Source organism: Procambarus clarkii, chromosome 38, assembly GCF_040958095.1.
Source record: "Procambarus clarkii isolate CNS0578487 chromosome 38, FALCON_Pclarkii_2.0, whole genome shotgun sequence".
NCBI lineage: Eukaryota > Metazoa > Arthropoda > Malacostraca > Decapoda > Cambaridae > Procambarus > Procambarus clarkii.
Genome location: NC_091187.1, coordinates 2,019,442 through 2,042,596, shown reverse-complemented (window position 1 = coordinate 2,042,596; position 23,155 = coordinate 2,019,442). Strand labels below are relative to the sequence as shown.

At 42.7% G+C, this 23,155-nt stretch overlaps 1 long non-coding RNA gene across 1 annotated transcript in view; it reads left to right on the top strand.

The window, feature by feature from the left end:
• Positions 1–1,818: 1,818 nt before the first annotated feature.
• The window catches only part of LOC138372361 (uncharacterized), a 37,680-nt gene continuing 16,343 nt past the window's right edge, over positions 1,819–23,155 (top strand). The window contains exon 1 of the long non-coding RNA XR_011230795.1: positions 1,819–2,123. This is a non-coding gene — a long non-coding RNA (uncharacterized lncRNA). The remainder of the gene's footprint in view (positions 2,124–23,155) is intronic.

Here is a 23,155-nt window from a genome sequence, read left to right as displayed (position 1 = left end):
AACAGTCATGGAAAAGGGCGGAGGTTTCCACACTGCAGTCTACACTAAGGAAACAAACATAGGAATGTGCCTAAATGCCAACAGCGACTGCCCTGATAGGTACAAGAGGAGTGTTGTTAACGCATACGTCGACCGTGCTCTCAGCCACAGCTCAGAATGGAAGCAAGTCGACGAAGAACTCTGTAGGGTAAGGCAGGTCCTAGTCAATAACGGCTTCTCCAATGGTTTCATCGAAGACATCATAAGAAGGAAAGTGAAAAGCCATGCAACCTCTGAAGAGACAACTAACACAACACCTATACCCCCTATTAGACTATTTTACAGGAACTTCTTTTCCACAGCTCATAAAACGGAGGAAAGGGTCCTGAAAGATATTGTTAATAGAAACGTTATCCCTACAGACAAAAATCAGAGGATACAACTGACGATTTACTATAAAACCAGAAAAACGGCCAGCCTACTCATGAGAAACTCTCCAGACACAAAACAAAACGCTTTAAAAGAGACTAATGTCGTCTATGCCTTCAAATGCCCTCTTGGGGACTGTAAGCTCCAAAAAACCCAGTATATAGGCAAGACAACAACATCTCTTTCTAGGCGTTTAACGATGCATAAGCAACAGGGCTCCATTAAGGAACATATAATCTCTTCCCATAACCAAACCATCGCCAGAGAAATCCTAGTAAACAACACAGAAATCATCGATAGATACAGTGATAGCAGGCGGCTTGACGTTTGCGAGGCACTACACATCAAGAAGTCAACACCAGCAATCAACAGCCAATTATTGCACAACTATATTCTACCCACCTCAAGACTCCGCTCCAATATAGAAGCATCAAGAAATATGGACCAATAGGCTTTCTACAAACACTTCTATTCAATACCCATTGTTTCTGTTCTGTCTTGTGTTGATACTTTTAATACCCTATTAATATCCCCTCCTGTTCTGTCTTGTGTTAATGCCACATCACCCTTCCCACCTCACTCAAATGTAGATATAAAATCAGATATACGTTCTAATCAGTTGTGTATTTGTGAAGTCTTTGAAAATGTAATAAGTTTTACGAAACACGTCCGTGTCGCGTCAGACTAGAAATAAAAATGAATTTTGGAGAAGTGATTTTTGATTTACCTCCAACAGTGAAGCGTAATGTACGAAAGATTGAGAAAATTCGTGTTAGAATTATTAATCTTACTTTTTCGGTCATATTTAATAATATATATATATATATATATATATATATATATATATATATATATATATATATATATATATATATATATATATATATATATATACTGTATATATATATATATATATATGTATATATGTATATATATATATATATATATATATATATATATATATATATATATATATATATATATATATATATATATGTATATATGTATATATATATATATATATATATATATATATATATATATATATATATATATATATATATATATATATATATATATATATATATATATATATATATATATATATATAGATAGATAGATAGATAGATAGATAGATAGATAGATAAATAAAAGGAAATATGAAACTCCTGTTGGTCAACTCTGCGCATGTAGTGCATCCAGTATGGGAGAGCTATTTCCTTCAAAAAGTACAATCGTGTGGCTTTATGTTTAAAAAAACAATTTCAAGTACATTGTTTGATTGAAAAACTTGAATATAAATACAAGTGTTAATTGTAAATGATCAGTTATAAACAAAAATAAGAAGTAGGAAAAATGATATGTGGAACTAGACAAAAACATTGGAACGCTCAGGTGATGAGAGGGTAAACAAACGCCACCATTTTAGCAGCGCCACAGCCGGTGATGTTCAGTACGAGCATTAAGGGAAAACCTTGACACACACTGTACCTATCATAAAGAAGAAGCACCACCATTGACCGCCAAGTGCTCACATCAAGTCTAACTCGAAGAAACAACACTCAAGCCTTGACGCTTCTCCCAACATCCGGGGGAGAAAACCTTCACACAAACTGCACCTGTCATAAAGAAGATGAAGACTCACCAGTGTCCACAGTGTCCGAAGGTATTCACCTGGCCTTCACATGTGAAGACTCACATGTTAGTGCATTCAGGTGAGAAACCTCATGAATGTCCAGAGTGTGGGAAGAGATTCAGTCAGCGTAGAAGTATGAAGCGTCACAGGATGGTGCATGCGGATGAGAGACCTTTTCAATGTGCCGAGTGTGGCAAAAAATTTAGAGAACGTAGAACTATAATACAGCACATGGTGGTGCATTCAGGTGACAAACCTCATGAGTGTCCAGAGTGTGGAAAGAGATTCGGTCTTCTTGGAAATATGAAGACTCACAGGATGGTGCATGCGGATCAGAGACCTTTTCAATGTGCCGAGTGTGGCAAAAAATTTAGAGAACGTGGAACTATAATAAGGCACATGTTAGTGCATTCAGGTGGCAAACCTCATGAATGTCCAGAGTGTGGGAAGAGATTCAGTCATCTTGGAAGTAATAATAATAATAATAAATATGTTTATTCAGGTAAGGTACATACATACAAGTGATGTTACATTAATGGATTGATATATAGATAGAGCTAGTACATACAATGCCTAAAGCCACTATTACGCAATGCGTTTCGGGCAAGAAAAACATTAATATCTAGAACTTAATACTAATTGAGCATAAAGAATAAAAAGTGTTGAAAACAAATACAAATAAAGATAAAAAAAGGGGGAACATGACTGAAAAAGCAGCACAAATACAATAGGTTGACAAACAGTGTTGATTAAAAAAAAAAAAAAAGTAATGATAATAAAATAAAATAACAGACATGGGTTGACAATAAAGGAGTGAGGTGGGTTACAGGGAATTTATTAGGTAGTGTTTAGTTTTTATCTTAAACTGGTTGAGAGAGGTATAGTCTTTAACATGGTTGGGAAGGTCATTCCACATTCTGGGTCCCTTGATTTGTAGAGCATTTCTAGTTTGATTAAGACGTACTCTAGGAATATCAAAACTGTATTTATTCCTGGTGTGGTGCTCATGGGTTCTGTTACAACCTTCAATGAAGCTTTTGAGGTCAGGATCGGCATTACAGTTCAGCGTTTTATATATGTATAATACACATGAGAGAATGTGCAGTGACTTAATATCTAACATATTCAGAGATTTGAGTAAGGGTACCGAGTGCTGTCTGGGGCCAGAGTTGGATATTGTCCTAATAGCAGCTTTGTGTTGGGTAATGAGAGGACGTAAATGATTTTGGGTAGTAGAACCCCAAGCACAAATACCATAGTTGAGGTATGGATAGATGAGGGAGTAATAGAGAGTAACCAGGGCAGGGCGGGGTACATAATATCTGATCTTAGAAAGAATGCCAACAGTTTTTGAAACTTTTTTTGATATATTTAGAATGTGACCCTGGAAATTCAGCTTGTGGTCGATGAGAACGTCAAGGAATTTGCCATCTAATTTGTTACAAATTTGGGTATTGTTTATTTTGAGATTTATCTGATTAGAGGATTTATTGCCAAACAGAATATAAAACGTTTTGTCAATGTTAAGGGTGAGTTTGTTGGCAGTTAGCCAAAGATGGACTTTCTCTAGCTCAGTATTTACTGTGGCATTTAGAGCAAGGGGGTCAGGACTGGAGTAAATGAAGGTTGTGTCGTCAGCAAATAGAATTGGTTTGAGGTGTTGGGAGGCATTTGGAAGGTCATTAATGTAGATGAGAAAGAGGAGAGGGCCAAGTATGCTGCCCTGAGGAACACCAATGTTGATGGGTAGGGTGGGAGAAATTGTATTATTCACAGAAACATACTGGAGCCTGTCAGTAAGATAAGATTTGAGGTATTGCAGGGCAGGGCAAGTATGAAGACTCACATGTTAGTGCATTCAGGTGACAAGCCTCACGAGTGTCCAGAGTGTGGGAAGAGATTCAGTCATCTTGGTAATATGAAGAAGCACAAAATGATACATGCAGATAATAGGCTAAACACTTAGAGTGTGGAAGGTAATTAAGAGAATGTTGAAGGATAATGAGGCACATACAGGTATATTAACTTAACTTTAATCTAACAGTGTGCTATCACAATGTCAGTTGGATGTTCTTCAAAGGTAATTCTATTTTGTTTGAGAAATACACTTCACCATGAAAGGTAAAGATCAAGATATTTTATTATACTGTTCTTTTATGAAAGTTAGATGACCAAGCAAGAACTAGAGAAGCTGTCACTATAGGAAAATTCAAAATTACTTATAAGTATAGAAATATATCTTAGTTATATATATAGTTTAGCAAAGATATATAGTTTAGCAAAGATAAATCAAAGCTTTAAATGTTTTTCTTCTTATGTAAATAATAATGTGCTTTCTGTTTTTGTTCTCTGTGAAAATTTATTTAAAATGTAATATACTCTGTAGCTAAGTTATGGACATTATTGTTGTAATATTATTTAGCATTGGTGCTGGTGAAGAAGACAGTCTGAGACGTACTTAAGATGAGATCATTTGATTGATAGGGAAATGTAGGTTAATCAGGGAATTTTCTCATCAGATTCATATGCAAACTGATGTCTATTTTATATTTTTTGTTTAGGCATATTTATGAATAATACTCTTGATTATAAATATTTCACCGAAGAGTTTATTGAAGGCTGACTGGCATTTATAACTGTCAGTCAAGTTAATATTAAATTTAAATTTATATTACTCTAGAAATTTACATCACTCTAAATTTACCAGAAATTTATATTACTCTAGCCTAACTTTATCAGTTATGCTGTAATTGTCTTGGAATAATATTTTACCCGATTTACCTGAGGGCCACTAACCCTAGTGGCCTCGATAAAAACGGGGAGCTGGCAGCTTGTTGAAGGTTCCCTTCTCCCCCCCCCCCCCCATTTTGCTTGATTTTTTCCAGGTATATTTTGAAATTCAGCACATTTTGGCAGTTATGGCGTTGGTGGGTAGTCAGTTCCATCGATCAATAACCCTGTGGGTGAAAAAGCCTGATTTAAAGTTATATTAGCTTGATTAGCAATAAGGGAGCCGGTCGGTCGAGCGGACAGCACGCGGGACTTGTGATCCTGTGGTCCTGGGTTCGATCCCAGGGCCGGTGAGAAACAATGGGCAGAGTTTCTTTCACCCTATGCCCCTGTTACCTAGCAGTAAATTAGGTACCTGGGTGTTAGTCAGCTGTCACAGGCTGCTTCCTGGGGGTGGAGGCCTGGTCGAGGACCGGGCCACGTGGACACTAAAAAAGCCCCGAAATCATCTCAATAATAATATTATCCTGATTTGTATAATCCTCTGTCAATTATATTATCCAAACTGGCAATTATATTAAGATGATTGTGAATTACATAAACCTTGCTGGCAATTATATTAGCATGACTGTCAATTTATATCAAACAGATATTTATTTATGTTATGGTGCTCGTGGGTTCTATTACATCTATCAATGGAGAGTTTCAGATCAGGATTAGCATTTAGGAACAAGGTTTTGTACATGTAAATAGCACAAGAGAATGTGTAGAGCGAGTGTATATTTAGCATGTTCATGGATTTAAACAGAGAGGCTGTGTGTTGTTTGAAGACAATTTTATTGTTCTGATAGCAGATTTTTATTGGGTGGTGATGAGCATCAGGTAATTTGCAGTGGATGAATGAACCCCATGCACAGATACCATATGTTCACATACCAACCCTAATTTTCAAAGAAACCTCTAAATTTTTAGCTCCAGCCATTTCATTGCTCTACAACAAATCATTTGAACTCCAAACCTTTCCTGATATTCTAAGGGAAAAAAAGCAAGAATAACCTTAGTCCATTAAAGTGTCAATCTCACTGAAGTCAACAATTATAGACCAAAATCAACTCTGCAGATTTTGTCTAAAATATTTTAAAGAGTTAATCTACAAGCAGCCTTAATACTATTTAGCAAAACAAAATTTACTTAGTTCTTGCCATAATGGTTTCAAGCCCAAAAAAGGACCAATCATGCACCGATTAGTATGATTAACTTTATATATGCAGCTCTTAGAAGAAATGAGTACCCTTGTTCATTTATTTGTTGACCTACATTAAGACTTTTTTACACTGTTAACACATTAACTTTCTTAAATTTCAACATTACGGAGTAAGAGGTTAATCCCTCCAATACCTACAGTCTTACCTTAGTGACAGGCTCCAGTATGTCTCTCTGAATGATTCCAATTCACCCACTCTGCCTATTAACACTGGTGTTACACTGGGCAGTATTCTTCACCCTCTTGTCTTTCTCATCTTCCCCTCCCTTTCCAGCCCGTTGCCATCATGAGGGGGGCTTTACACCCCTGGGGGGGGGGGGTGCACTGTAGATATACGCCACCGATGACTACCTCATCACATGGAGTGGCTCCATCTCTTATTGTAACAACTTGGCCTCTTTGTCCCCCCCCCCCTCTTACTGGGGGTGCTCGGTGCTGTTCCCTCCGCAGTCACACTCACACGATTCCTTCCAGTTCTAATATGTTCCAAGCTTTATTTGGTTCTGCTACATGGACTAAGTATTTTGATCTTAGGCATGTTGATTCTACTAGTCCTGATGATTTATTCATCCATAAACACCTAGTTGATTTGGTGGATACCTTTGTCATTTTTATCCCCTCGCCTACTGATACATGTTTCTTTGCAGCTCCTTCTCGGGAAGCAGCTGTTTGCTTAGCCTCGTTGTCCTGCATTGGGAAACCCCGGTTCGGATCTCCAAAAATGCCTAGTTAAATGCTAGGATTTACACTGCTATTCTTCCGCACCATGTAGCGACTGGTGATAGCTGTCAATGCTATCAATCAGAGCTATGGATGTGCTTAATATACCTAGTAATCTCTCATTTTTTTTTTACAAAGTATCTGTCAACTTTTTATAGATTTTACTACAATTTACCTACTTAAAATTATCCGTTAGATTAAGGACCTTCTCGAAACGCTGCATGTACTAGTAGCTTTACAAGAATGTAGTACCTCTAACAAGCCCAATGTTCCTTGTGTGTGTATACAGTGGTACCTCGGAATGCGAGTGTCCCTGTATGTGAGTTTTTCGGAAGACGAGCAGGATTTCCTCGAAAAATATATCTCGGAAGGCGAGGGTTACCTCGGGACGCGAGTTTGTTGATACGCGTACAGGCCGACCTAGCGCATGGTGGTTCGGCGATCGTCGCCCCTCCACCCCTCCGCCCCTCAGTTTACTATTGTCTCGCGCTCAGTGACTACCCCACATCAATTCTTCTCGCGGATTTTCAGTGTTTTGTTGGATTTTTGGTGATTTGACTATACAATTTATTATATATCTCACCATGGGTCCCAAGAAAGCCAGTGGTAAGGATAAAGGCCAGAAAGCCCATATAAGGATGACAATAGAGGAGAAACAAGAGATCATTCGGAAGCATGAGAACGGTACACAGGTTGAACTTTGTAGGCAGGGCAACAAAGCCACATCAACAATATGCACTATACTTAAGAAGAAAAATGAGATTATGAGTGCTAAAGTGGCAAAAGGAGTCAGAACAATAATGAAACAAAGACCACAAATACTTGAAGTGGAAAAGTTGTTATTAATTTGGATACACGACAAGGAGTTAAGGGGTGACAGTGTTTCGGAGGCCATTATTTGTGAGAAAGGCAGGGTTTGGACAGATTTGTGGTGAGGAAAATGAGCAGTGAGCCTCAACCAGGACCTAGTGGCACTCAGATAAAACGTCCCAGGGAGAGCACACCAGAAAGGTCCTCACTGCATGATGTGATAATGGAAGGGGACTCCCCTTCCAAACAGTAACTCCTCTCCTCCCCCCTCCTCACCTTCTTCCATACGCCTACAGCATTCAACAGAAAGGAAAGTAATAACTTGAACATAGTTTTGTAGGTTTATTTAGATGAATTAGCTATAAAAATTTAGTTTGATGTGTGGTTTTTGGGGTAGTCAGGAACGGATTAATTCATTTCCCTTTATTTCTTATTGGGAAATTAGCTTCGGAATGCGAGTTTTCGGAATACGAGGCGTCTCCAGGAACCAATTAAACTCTTAAACTGAGGTATGCCTGTATATCAAAAATCAAAATCAAAATGTTTATTTAGGTAAGGTACATACATAAGAGATTTTACAAAAAGTGGTGGATTTATAGTTAGAGCTAGTACATACAATGCCTAAAACCACTATTACGCAAAGCGTTTCGGGCATAAAAAACTTAAATGACCAAAGCTTAGTACTAATTGAGCATAAAGAGTAAAATGAAAACATAGCTGAGAAAGCAGCACAAATACAATTCTGTCGACAAACAGCGCTCTTTAAAAATAAAACAGACATTGGATGACATTAGAGGGGTAAGGTAGGTTACAGGGAATTTATTAGGTATAGCTTCGTTTTAATCTTAAACTGGTTGAGAGAGGTACAGTCTTTAACATGGTTGGGAAGGTTATTCCACAATCTGGGTCCCTTGATTTGTAGAGCATTTCTAGTTTGATTAAGTCGTACTCTAGGAATATCAAAACTGTATTTATTTCTGGTGTGGTGCTCATGGGTTCTGTTACAACCTTCTATGAAGCTTTTATTATATATATATATATATATATATATATATATATATATATATATATATATATATATATATATATATATATATATGAATGAAAACTCACACCCCAGAAGTGACTCGAACCCATACTCCCAGAAGCAACGCAACTGGTAACTACAGGGCGCCTTAATCCGCTTGACCATCACGGCCGTCAAAAGGAAGTGATAGCCGAGGCTATTTGAGCCACTTCCCCGACGGCAACTCGGATGGTAATCTTGGGCATAGCATTTCACCAAATCACCTCATTCTTTGGGGCACACGTGAGAAACACAAATGCGAACAAGCCTGAATGGTCCCCAGGACTATATGCGAATGAAAACTCACACCCCAGAAGTGACTCGAACCCATACTCCCAGAAGCAACGCAACTGGTAACTACAGGGCGCCTTAATCCGCTTGACCATCACGGCCGTCAAAAGGAAGTGATAGCCGAGGCTATTTGAGCCACTTCCCCGACGGCAACTCGAATGGTAATCTTGGGCATAGCATTTCACCAAATCACCTCATTCTTTGGGGCACACGTGAGGAACACAAATGCGAACAAGCCTGAATGGTCCCCAGGACTATATGCGAATGAAAACTCACACCCCAGAAGTGACTCGAACCCATACTCCCAGAAGCAACGCAACTGGTAACTACAGGGCGCCTTAATCCGCTTGACCATCACGGCCGTCAAAAGCATATAGTCCTGGGGACCATTCAGGCTTGTTCGCATTTGTGTTCCTCACGTGTGCCCCAAAGAATGAGGTGATTTGGTGAAATGCTATGCCCAAGATTACCATCCGAGTTGCCGTCGGGGAAGTGGCTCAAATAGCCTCGGCTATCACTTCCTTTTGACGGCCGTGATGGTCAAGCGGATTAAGGCGCCCTGTAGTTACCAGTTGCGTTGCTTCTGGGAGTATGGGTTCGAGTCACTTCTGGGGTGTGAGTTTTCATTCGCATATAGTCCTGGGGACCATTCAGGCTTGTTCGCATATATATATATATATATATATATATATATATATATATATATATATATATATATATATATATATACATATATGTATGTCGTACCTAGTAGCCAGAACGCACTTCTCAGCCTACTATGCAAGACCCGATTTGCCTAATAAGCCAAGTTTTCCTGAATTAATATATTTTCTATAATTTTTTTCTTATGAAATGATAGAGCTACCCAATTCATTATGTATGAGGTCAATTTTTTTTTATTGGAGTTAAAATTAACGTAGATATATGACCGAACCTAACCAACCCTACCTAACTTAACCTAACCTATCTTTATAGGTTAGGTTAGGTAGCCGAAAAAGTTAGGTTAGGTTAGGTAGTCGAAAAACAATTAGTTCATGAAAACTTGGTTTATTAGGCAAATCGGGCCTTGCACAGTAGGCCGAGAAGTGCGTTCTGGCTACTAGGTACGACATATATATATATATACATATATATTATTAAATATGACCGAAAAAGTAAGATTAATAATTCTAACACGAATTTTCTCGATCTTTCGTACATTTCTTTTCACTGTTGGTGGTAATTCAAAAATCAATTCTCCAAAATGCATTTTTATTTCTAGTCTGACGCGACACTTGAGCGCGTTTTGTAAAACTTATTACATTTTCAAAGCCTTTAATTTACACATACACAACTGAATAGAACTTACACATCTCCGATTTGTTTATATCTACATTTGAGTGAGGTGGTATTAATAGGGTATTAATTTCATCAACACAAGACAGAACACGAAACAATGGTTATTGAATGGAAGTGATTGTAGAAAGCCTATTGGTCCATATTTCTTGATGCTTCTATATTGGAGCGGAGTCTTGAGGTGGGTAGAATATAGTTGTGCATTAATTGGCTGTTGATTGCTGGTGTTGACTTTTTAATGTGTAGTGCCTCGCAAACGTCAAGCCGTCTGCTATCGCTGTATCTATCGATGATTTCTGTGTTGTTTACTAGGATTTCTCTGGCGATGGTTTGGTTGTGGGAAGAGATTATATGTTCCTTAATGGAGCCCTGTTGCTTGCCCTCTTGGGGACTGTAAGCTCCAAAAAACCCAGTATATAGGCAAGACAACAACATCTCTCTCTAGGCGTTTAACGATGCATAAGCAACAGGGCAGGGATAGTAAACATATCCTTGAAACCCAAGGCCATTCAATGCTCCAGATTGATATGTTACTCGACCTCCCTCGTGGTCATCCTGGCCAGTCTCTTTGCGCCAGTCTCTTTGCGGAATGAAGATCACTTTATATAGTCGGTCCCTTCCATCTTCCGTAATTCTTGCTGGTGCCAGATGCTCCTGAAGGAGCATCTGTTCTCCTCCCTCTACAATAGGTGCTGGAAATTTTGGCATGGTCCCTTCAAATGCACAAGTGCCGTGTCTCTATGCCCCTTGTGTGGATACTCAGGTCATTATAAGACAGTGCTTTTCTTCCCAAGCTCACTGCATCAATTGCAGTGATGCCCACCCTACCTTCTGCCGCACATGTGTGCAATACAAATTTGAGGAAGCTATCCTTAATTTGAAACATCAGAATCATTTATCTTTTCTTGAGGTGAGACGCCAAGTACGCCATCTTTTATCTTCCTCTGGCATGTCTTATACTCGTATATTGCGTTCCACTTGTCGCCCTCTCCCACTTTCTCAGTTTTACAACCGTTTCCGGGCCTTGGACCTGGACACCACCGCCACCACCACCACCTCACTTGCTCTATTGAATTCTGGGCCAGAGGGTTTTCCTCCTGGTTCTCTGTCTGGTGTCTCCCTTCCCTTCCTTCCTTCCTTCCTTCCTTCCTTCCTTCCTTCCTTCCTTCCTTCCTTCCTTCCTTCCCTGTCTCCTGTGCCCTCTTTTCCTTCTCGGCCCTCCCCTCTTGTATTTTGGCCCTCCACACCACCTGTTCATCCAGGTCGTTGTACCTCCTCCCAGCAATCTTCATATTGACTGCTCCTGTTGAGACTGCAACAGTTGTCGCCCAGTACGATGCTGCTGGCACACCTGTCTATATTAAAAACATAAGCCTGGCTCCTCTTCTTCCTCCCCAGCAGGTAAGAAGGCATCAATCTCTTCCTCACCTTCCGACTCCGACTCTATCCCTGAATCCCCCTCCCATTTCGGTGGTTAAGTCCTCTCCAAATATGGAAATTCCCTTGGCCCTCAATTCTCTCTTGGATGCTGCCCTTGATGAGGTGCGCTCCCCTGTTTCTGCCCCTCCTCTCCCTGATTGCCTTGACGGCACCTCTCCAATTTTGCTCTGGACCCTGTCAGTCCACCTCTGGTTCATCCTACCACTACCTTGACTCCATTGTTCTTGCTATGATTTACCTGTTCTTGCTAGATTTATCTATGCCCCATAACCCCAATTTCACTGATCCTGATCTTGCTTGGTATACTGTTTTAATTTGCCTTTGTTTGACCCGTGTTCTCTATTTCTATTCTCTCTATTTTTGACAATGTTTATTCTTCATTTGAATATTCGTGTATTTTATGCCAACTTCTATGAATTCCAGCTTCGGATATCACAGTTTTCACTGCTTTTGTCTGTCTCCAGGAGCTGATGCTTGGCACTTGTCCTGGTCACTTCCGTGGTTACACCATTCTCTTCCCTCCCTCCATTTTTTGCTAGGGCCCATAACACTACTGCTCTTTTGATTCGTACTGATATTACCTTCGTCCCCATACTTTTCCAGTTGCACATCGAGTGTTCTGTGGCCCATATCTTTTGAGTAATTGGTATACAGTCTGTTCCATTTATCTCCCCCCAAATTTCCCACTTTCTCTTCCTGGTCTTAAACACCTATTGGACTCTTTACCAGAGCCTGTGCTCCTGTTGGGTGATTTTACCTGTCGGCATACTCTCTGGGGCGATGTTCTGCACACGGGGCCGCCTTCCCGAAGGGTTCGTCCTCTGTTCTTCTCTGTCTCTTCTGAATTCTGGTGAACCCACTTATGTTGACACCTGCTCTTGCACCGTCTCCTGTCTTGATCTTTCTCTCCTTGCCCTGTTCTCTTTATTTAGATTTCACATGGCGGGTTCTTCGTGACCTCCATAACGGTAATCATTTCCCCATCCTTGTCACCTTTTTCTCTTTTCACCCTTCCGTCTCTGTCCCTAGGTGGCAGTTTGCCAAGGCTAACTGAAATCTATTCACCCTACATGCTACTCTTTTCGACCTCTCCGATCTGCCTCTCCCTCAAGCCTTACTCCTTTTTTATCACACCATTTTAGACGCTGCGCTCCGCTCTATTTCTTGCTCTACCTCCCGAGGCATGTGGAAGTGCGTTCCCTGGTGGACTGCAGGCCGTGTTTTGGCTGTCTGCTGTAAGAGCACAGCGTAGAAGAAAGACAGATGCAGATAGATGGTTGTTTGTTTTCTTTCGTTTCACAAGGCAAGTGTGGTCCATACGGCTAAACGTGTGAGTTTGAATTCTTTTGTCTCCACCATTACGACTGATATTCCTCTGCCCCAGATCAGAAAGAAAATCTGTAAGATATCGGATAAATTTGTTACAGATGTCTCGCCAGTCCTTCACTTCCGTGGTTCTATTGTGGTGGATCCAGTGTCGGTTGCCACCGAACTGGGTTCCCCGTTTTTCGACTCTTGGCTCTAGTTCTAGTCTTCCTCCATCTTTCCTTATTCGTAAGCACCTTCATGAATCTTGTTCCATAGATTTTCACATGCATCTCCAGCTTCTCTATAATGATCCTTTCTCTCTTACCAAACTCCAGTCTGCCCTGACTCATTACGGTTCTATGGCAGCGGGCTCAGATGGCAAAACATCTCATAATGAATGTCATCTCCCTCAATGCACATTTCAGTATATACTGAATCTGTTTAATCGTATCTGCAAGTCGTCATCTGTCCCTAAGGACTGGCTTGAGGTGGTTGTTTTTCCTATTCGGAAACCAGGGTCGTACACATCCTTGTCGAATAACCTGACTAACAGGAGATGCATATGTCTTGCTTCCCGACAGTCCCTCACTTGTCCCTCGATAGAATCCTTGATGAATCAGATACCTTTGATATTTTATTTTATTTTATTTTATTTATTTATATACAAGAAGGTACATTGGGTTAGAGAGAATACATAGCACAGTATTTACAATCTTGTAAATCCACTAGTACGCGCAGCGTTTCGGCAGGTCCTTAATCTAACAGATAATTTTAAGTAGGTAAATTCTAGCAGAATTAATAAAATGATAACAGATACATTGCAAGAAGAAAATGAGATGAGAGAGAATAGTAAGTATATTAAAGCACATTGGTATATTAAAGCTCTGGTTGATTATATTGACAACTTGATTGGTAATTTAAACAAGATTAACAGACACCGTACAGCAGATTGATAGCACATATAAGAAGACAGTAATGATCACATTGGTAAAGATGTTCGGATTGGGTACATAAAGATAGGGAGATTGGGTAGCAATAGATACAGTGCACTTTTAAAGCAACAAGGTAAAAAAACTATGCAGATGAGATTAGGTACTTTTTAGTTTTGTTTTTTGAATGACACAAAAGTTGGACAGCTTTTCAATTCATTAGGGAGTGAGTTCCATAGACTGGGTCCCTTTATTTGCATAGAGTGTTTACACAGATTAAGTTTGACTCTGGGGATATCAAGGAGATATTTATTTCTGGTGTGGTGATAATGGGTTCTATTAGATCTCTCCAGGGAGAGTTTCAGACAAGGATTTGCATTTAAGAACAGGGTTTTGTAAATGTAATTGACACAAGAAAATTTGTGGAGTGAGATTATGTTTAGCATGTTAAGGGAGTTAAACAAGGGGGCTGAGTGTTGTCTGAAAGCAGAATTTGTTATTATTCTGATAGCAGATTTTTGCTGGGGGATATCATTTGCCCTATGTGCTTTTGTTCTCGAATTGGCATTCTTAGTGATATTTACCATTTTTTTTATATTCCACATAGTTAATGGTGCTTCATAGCCTTCCCGGCTTGGTGCCCTCTTTAGATAATTACTTACGTACTCTTTCTCATCTACATAAATGAAATTCCAAATGTGTCTCAATTCCTCAAGCCAGTTTTATTTGCTGTTTACACCCCCTCCCCGCTCAGCTCGTTGTTGCCGTGTGGGGGCTTAGTGGGGGCTGCCGGAGTGTGATGCTCCTTGGGACAGTCCTCTGTCCTTCTCTAGCCTTGTGCTCCTGCTGCCGTCCTCTCCAATTCTGCTGGGCACCTTTTCCTTTTCCTTCTGTTTCGTTTTTCTCCCCCCTCTTCTCCTATCTGCTTGCCGTTTCCTGCTGACCTTTTGCTTGTTCTGGTTCTTCCCTTGGACTTCCTCTATTTTGACGCCCGGGTGCTTGAGGAGGCATACTCTTGCACCCGTAGAACTGTAGTACCCGATGTCAAGAGCGAGGGGAACCTTTTATTGTCAATCCCCTTTCGTCACTGAACCCGATCTCGACGGACTGTCGGTTTCTTAAGGTGGCGTTTGTGGGGCGTATACTCACGACGCACCCCTAGGAGGCCCCGGCAAGATCGGTGATAGCTTCTTGTTGGGTGTCCTGCCTCTAATTGTGGCTCCATGGTGGGTGTGGGGGCACATTCGTGAATGAATTTTCTTTTTTGTAATGATGTTACCCCTGTTTCGTCTGTTTCTGCTTTACCTTCTCAGGCTCGTGGGGTGGGCGACCAAGCCCCCGAGTCAGTCCGTGTTGGAAGACCGAGCTCTGTAGCCTCCACTGCATTGGGCCCCGACCTTGCTCCTCCTTTGGCCTCTCTGACTCCTTCCCCTGGCTCCCCTCCCTCCTCTGTGGTTGGGTCGAGCCCCAAGCCCCCAGTGGTGACTACCTCGTCCCCTGGCACGGCTCCTTCTCTAGTTGTAACTACTGCGCCTTTTAACCCCTCTCTCTCTGGGGGTTCTCACCGCCGTCCTCGTCACGGCCGCCCTCGCTCGATTCCTTCCAGTTCTGCTACCTATCAAGCCTTGTTTGGTCTCGCTTCGTGGGCCAAATATTTTGATCTCCTCCCTCTTGATTCTGTGCCTCCTGACGATTTCTCCCTCCATCGACATCTCGTTGATTCCGTGGATGCCTCCATTACTTTCAACCCCACTCGTCTTGGTACACGTGTCGTTGCTGCTCCTTCTCAGGATGCTGCTTCCCGCTTGGCTGCCTTATCCTGCCTTGGCGAGACCCCTGTTCGGGTCTCAAAGAACGCTCAGTTGAATGCCAGTGTTGGCACTATTTTGATCCCGCCCCATGTTGCGACCGGTGTTCGGGACCTGCGCGACTGCCACAACGATATTCGACATATCCTTGCTGCCCAGGGCCATTCTATTCTCCAGGTGGACACGTTTACTCGTCCCCCTCATGGTAGTAGCCGTCAACCCCTCCGGGTTGTGAAGATTACCTTTGATGGTAGGACCCTTCCACCCTCTGTCATTCTTGCTGGTGCCAGGTGCTCTGTCCAGGAGTACATTCCTTCTCCCCGGCTCTGTAACAAGTGCTGGAGGTTTGGGCATGGTGCCCTCCGCTGCTCTGGGACTCTCTCTGTCCTTTGTGTGGTGGCGAAGGTCACTCTAAGTCGGAGTGCACTTCTCCCCAGGCTCGTTGCCTCAACTGCGGTGAGGCCCATCCTACCTTCTCCCGTGTGTGTGTCCATTACAAGCTTGAGGCAGCCGTCCTTAACTTGAAGCACCGGGAGCGTTTATCTTTTCCTGAGGCGAGACGCCAGGTTCGCCGGCTCCCGCCTTATGCTAATATCTCTTATGCTCGCGTGTTGCGCTCTTCCTCTCCTCGTCCTTCCCGCCTTCCTCAGACTCACAACCGTTTCCGGGCCTTGGACCCTGATACGCCCACTGCCCCCTCCTCTGTTCCTTTGGGTTCTCTCCCGAAGGATCCACCTCCTGGTCCTCTGTCTGGGGTTCCCCTTCTTTCTACCCGGTCTGTCGTGTCTCCTGTGTCTTCTTCCTCGTCTCCCTCCGTTTCTCCTTCCCATCCTTCCCCCTCCGTCTCTTGACTCTCCCCGCTGCCTGTTGGTGCGGGCTGATGTCCATCGCTCTCCAACCAGCCGTCATGTGTGCTCTCGTTCGGCTTCTCCTGCTGAGACGCTAGAATCTGTTGCCCAGTACGTGGTTGCTGGGACACCAGTCTCTTTAAGTCAGAAGCGTAAGCCTGGCTCCTCTCCTTCCTCCTCCCCGGCGGGTAAGAAGGTTTCGCTTTCTTCCTCGGCCCCTACTTCTGCCTCTCTCGCTCCTTCCCCTCCCATTTCGGTGGTTGCGGCCCCTGTTCCTGCTATGGAGGTTTCTTTAGCCCCCGCTTCCCTCTCGGTTGTTGCCCTTGCAGAGGTTCGCTCCCCTCTTTCTACCCCCCTCTTCCTGCTGCTGTCTTTGACTGCTCCTCTCCGTTGTCTCCTCCTCTTCCTCCTCCTCCTCCTCCTCCGGACCCCGCCCACCCACCTCTGATCTGTTCTCCCGTTTCCTTCCCTCCGTCTTTGCTCAGTTTACCCATGCCCCCTAACCCTGACTTTGCTGACCCTGATCCCGACCCTGATATTCTTTAACGTGCTCTGTTGCTCTTTCGCCTTTGTTTCTTCCTTGCTCTCTGTTTTTGTCCTTTCTCTTCTCGTCGTTGTCCATTCTTCAATGGAACGTTCGAGGTTATTACGCCAATTTCCTCGAACTCCAACTTCTGATTTCGCGGTTTTCGCCCCTTTGTGTCTGTCTCCAGGAGCCGATGCTTGTTGCTCGTCCTGGTCGTTTTCGTGGCTATTCCTTTCTCTCCCCCCCCCAGCCGTTGCTGGGGCTTCTAATTCTTCTGCTCTCTTGATTCGTGCTGATGTTCCCTTTGTTCCTTTACTTTTTCCTTTGCCTCTTCATTGTTCTGCTGCTCGTATCTTTGTGGGGAAATGGTACACAGTTTGTTCCATTTATCTCCCCTCGAGTGTCCTGCTTTCTCTTCCTGATTTGAAACACCTCCTTGACTCCTTGCCGGAGCCTGTGCTCCTGCTGGGTGACTTCAATTGTCGTCATTCTCTTTGGGGTGACGTTCTGACGAATACCCGGGGTCGCCTTCTTGAGCCGTTTCTCCTCTCTTCTTCCCTGTCTCTTCTGAATTCTGGTGAGCCCACTCATTTGGACTCTCGGACTCGCACCCTTTCTTGTCTTGATCTTTCTCTCTGCTCTTCTTCTCTTTACTTAGATTTCACGTGGCAGGTTCTTGATGACCTCCATGGAAGTGATCATTTCCCCATCCTTGTTTCCTTTTTCTCTTTTCGCCCTTCCCTCTCTTTCCCTAGGTGGCAGTTTGCTAAGGCGGACTGGACCCTATTTACCCTCAGTGCTACTCTCTCTGACCTCTCCCTTCTGCCTCTCTCTCGCGCACTCCTCCTTTTTCATGACACTGTCTTCAACGCTGCCCTCCGCTGTATCCCTCGCTCTTCCGGGTCTACGGAAGTGCGTTCCCTGGTGGAATGCGGACTGTGCTCGGGCTGTCCGCTGTAAGCATGCAGCCTGGAAGAGGCACCGCCGTAGGCAGATGACCGATTCTTTTCTTTTCTTTCGGAAAGCGAGTGCGGTGGCCCGTAGGGCCATCCGTACGGCTAAACATGAATGTTGGGCATCTTATGTCTCGAAATTACGTCCGAAACTCCTCTGGCCCAGATCAGGAAGTGTATCCGCAAGATAGCGGGTAAGTTCGTTCCCGATGTTTCACCGGTCCTTCACCTCCATGATACTCTTGTGGCGGACCCGTTGCAGGTCGCTTCCGTACTGGGTTTCCACTTTTCTTCTGTTAGCTCTGGTCTTCATCTTCCCCAATATTTTCTTCTTCGTAAACCTGTCCTTGAGTCTCGTCCTTTAGATTTCTGCACTCATCTTCAGCTTCCCTATAATGATCCCTTCTCTCTCTCTGAACTTCGTTCTGCCCTGGCCCTCTGCGGTTCTACGGCGGCTGGCTCCGATAGTATTCATTATGAGATGCTTCGCCATCTCCCTCCGTGCACGTCTCAGTATTTACTGAGTCTGTATAATCGGATCTGGGAGTCGTCGTCAGTCCCTGAGGACTGGCTCGATGCCGTTGTCCTCCCTGTTCGCAAACCGGGGTCTCTGGGTACTTCCCCTGAGGACTTTCGCCCTATTGCTCTCACAAGTTGTGTCTGCAAACTCTTTGAACGTATGGTTAACGTTCGTCTGATGTGGTTCCTGGAACACCATCACCTCCTCTCTCCTTCTCAATTTGGTTTCCGCAAGTGCCACAGCACGACAGATGTCCTGGTGAACTTGGAGGTCTATATTCGTACTGCTTTTGCTGCGAAGACCTCCGTTGTTGCCTTCCTTTTTGACCTGGAAAAGGCTTACAACACCACTTGGCGATATCATATTCTATCTCAACTTCATTCTTTTGGCCTTCGTGGTCATCTCCCTCTCTTTCTCCGCAGCTTCCTCTCCCGTCGTTCCTTTCGGGTGCGCCTTGGTACCGCTCTCTCTGCCTCTTTTCAGCAATACGAAGGTGTGCCCCAGGGTAGTGTTCTGTGCACTACTCTTTTTCTGGTTGCCCTCAATGTTCTTCTTTCCTCTCTTCCTTCTGGTGTCTTCTCCGCTCTCTATGTTGATGATCTTACCCTTTGCTGTCAGGGTGATGATTCGCCTCTCCTTCAGCGCCGGCTTCAACTTGCAATTGATGCCGTGTCGTCTTGGGCCACCGATCATGGCTTCAAGTTCTCTACTTCTAAGACTTGTGTCATGACTTTTACGCGGAAACGGGTTGTTCTTCGTCCCTCTTTGTCACTTTATGGTATCCCCTTGAATACAAAGATTCCGCGAAGCTTTTGGGGTTATTCCTTGACACTCGTTTGTCTTGGTCTCCCCATATCTCTTACCTCCGTGTTGAGTGCTCTAAGGCCCTTACCCTCCTTCGGGTCTTGTCCCATACTTCTTGGGGGGCAGATAGGCGCACTCTCCTTGCTTTACATTCCTCTCTCATCCTGTCTAAGCTCGATTATGGTTGCCCTGCTTACTCATCTGCTTCTCCTTCTACTCTTTGCCATCTTGATGCTTTGCACCATACTGGGTTGCGCCTCAGTTCTGGTGCCTTTCATTCGACTCCCGTCCTTAGCTTGTATGTTGACACTGGCTTCCTGTCTCTCCAGGACCGCCGTGATCACTACTGTCTTCGCTATCTTGCGCGGTCCTTACAACATCCTTCCTCTCGCCTCTGTCGTGCTTTAACTTTTACCCCTCCTGCGGTTCCTGTTCCTCTTCACCAGCTCCCTCTTTCTGTCCGGTTATCTCGCCTCCAGGATTCTCTTTCCGTTCGTATTTCTAATGTTTCTCCTCGTGTTGTTCCTTCTTTGCCCCCATGGAGAGTCCCTCTTCCGCGGTTTTGTACTTCCTTGACCCGTATCACTAAAGCTTTTACCCCTCCTACGGTTCTAAAACGCCTTTTCCTTGAGCACTTTTCTTCTCACTCCCGCTCCGTTTCTGTCTTCACCGATGGGTCAAAGTCGGCGGATGGTGTTGGCTACTCTGTTGTTTTTCCTGATCGCACTTATATGTGTCGCTTACCTCCGGAGACTAGCATCTTTACAGCGGAACTTTATGCTATTCTCTATGCTCTTCGTCTCCTGCTTTCTCGTTGTCAGTCTTCTTTTGTAGTTGTTGTTGACTCTTGTAGTGCCCTCATGGCTCTCGGGTCCTTTAATCCGGTTTATCCAGTAGTTGTCGAGATCCAGCATTGGCTGTTTCTTGTTCACAGTAAATTTAAGTCGGTTGAGTTTTGTTGGGTTCCCAGCCATATTGGTGTGTCTTTAAATGAGTGTGCAGATGCTGCCGCCAAGGAAGCTGTCCACTCTTGTCCCATCTCTCGTAAAGGCATTCCGTATTCTGACTTTTACCCAGTTATCCATTCCTCAGTCCTTACCCGTTGGCAGGCTTCTTGGTTGTCTGTTACTGGTAACAAGCTCCGTACTCTTAAATGTTGTGTTTCCTCGTGGCCGTCCTCCTTCCACCATAACCGGCGGTGGGAAACAGCTCTGGTGAGGTTGCGTATTGACCCATGGTCACTTGATGGAGCGCCGCCCTGCTCCTTATTGTCCTAGTTGCATTGTCCCTCTTACGGTCGTGCATGTCCTTCTTGAATGTCCTGACTTCCAGGACGAGCATGTGTCTTGCTTTCCGACCGCCCCTCGCGGTCACCTGTCCCTCAATAGAATTCTTGGTGACTCAGATACTTTTGATATCGTTCGCCTTATGCGTTTTTGTTCTCGTATTGGCATCCTTGGTGATATTTAGCGCCCTCTGATTATTTTGCGCATTTGATGGTCTACATAGCCTTCCCAGTTTGGTGCCTTCTTTTGATAATTACTTACTTGCTGTTTACACAACCCTCATTTTCTTAAATAAAAAATTGGCAATATCCCGATTGGTAATAAAGTAGATGGCAAATTCCATGAAGTTCTCATTGATAACAAGCTGAATTTCCAGTGCCACATACCAAATATAGCTAAAATATATTTCAAAATCACTTGGCATTCTTTTCTAAATCAGATATTATGTACATAAATACAAAAATCAAATGTTTATTCAGGTAAAGTACATACATACAAGGGGTGATACAAATATTGATGAATTTATAGATACAGCTAGTACATACAATGCCTAAAGCCACTATTACATAAAGCGTTTCGGGCAGGGAAAACACTAAAGACTAAAACTTAATACTAATTGAGATTAAAGTATAAAATGTGTTGAGAAAATATAAAAATAAAAAAAGAGGGGAACATGGCAGAAAAACAGCAAAAATACAATTTGGTCGACAAACAGCAATGTTTAAAAATAACAGACATGGGTTGACATTATAGGGGTAAGATAGGTAACAGGGAGTTAGTTAGGTAGTGCTTAGTTTTTATCTTAAACTGGTTGAGAGGTACAGTCTTTAACATGATTGGGAAGGTCATTCCACATTCTGGGTCCCTTGATTTGTAGAGCATTTCTACTTTGATTAAGTAGTACTCTTGGAATATCAAAAAGGTATTTGTTTCTGGTGTGGAGCTCATGGGTTATGTTACAACCTTCAATGAAGCTTTCAAGGTCAGGATTGGCATTACAGTTCAACATTTTATATATATATATAATACACATGAGAGGATGTGCAGTGACTTAATATCTAACATATTCAGAGATTTGAGTAGAGGTACCGAGTGATGTCTTGGGCCAGAGTTGGATATTGTCCTAATAGCAGCTTTGTGTTGAGTAATTAGAGGATGTAAAGGATTTTGGGTAGTAGAACCCCAAGCACAAATACCATAGTTGAGATAAGGATAGATAAGGGAGTAATAGAGCGTCACCAGGGCAGGGCGAGGTACATAATATCTGATCTTAGAAAGAATGCCAACAGTTTTTGAAACTTTTTTTTATATATTTAGAATGTGTTCCTGGAAATTCAGCTTGTGGTCAATGAGAATGCCAAGGAATTTGCCATCTAATTTGTTACAAATTTGGGTATTGTTTATTTTGAGATTTATTTGATTAGAGGATTTATTGCCAAACAGAATATAGAAAGTTTTGTCAATGTTGAGGGTGAGTTTGTTGGCAGTTAGCCAAAGATGGACTTTATTTAGCCCAGTATTCACTGTGACATTTAGAGCAAGGGGGGTCAGGACTGGAGTAAATGAAAGTTGTGTCGTCAGCAAATAGAATTGGTTTGAGTTGTTGGGAGGCATTTGGAAGGTCATTAATGTAGATGAGAAAGAGGAGAGCACAAAGTATGCTGCCCTGAGGAACACCATTGTTGATGGGTAGTGTGGGAGAAATTGAATTATTCACAGAAACATACTGGAGTCTGTCAGTAAGGTAGGATTTGAGGTATTGCAGGGAGTGACCTCTGACTCCATAATGATGTATTTTACGAAGAAGGTTTTGGTGGTTGACAGTGTCAAAAGCCTTACGCAGGTCCACAAATAATCCAACAGAGAACTCATTTTTATCAAGAGCTGCATGTATCAAATTAATCATACTAATAATTGCATCATTAGTAATTTCATTGGGACTGAAGCCTTATTGACAAGAGCTAAGTATATTGTGTTTGGCTAGATAAGAGTAAAGCTGCTTGTAGATGAGTTTTTCAAATATTTTTGACAAGTTTGGCAGGATTGATATAGGTCTGTAGTTGTTAACATCAGTGAGATCACCACAATTGTGGACGGGTTACTCTCGCTTTTTTTAGAATATCTGGAAAGGTTTGGAGTTCAAGTGACTTGTTGAAGAGCAATGCAATAGCAGGAGCTAAAGATCTGGAGGATTTTTTGTAAATTAATGTTGGTATCTCCTCAAGATTTGATTTGGTTTTAAGCGAAAGGATTATCTCATTAACATCAGTGGAATTTCCAGGCGTTAGGTACAGAGACTGTGGATACTTACCTCAAATCAAATCAAATGTTTATATAGGTAAGGTACATACATACAAGAGATTTTACAAAGAGCGATGGATTTATAGATAGGGCTAGTACATACATTGCCTAAAGCCACTATTATGCAAAGCATTTCAGGCATGAAAAACTTAAATGACAAAAGCTTAATACT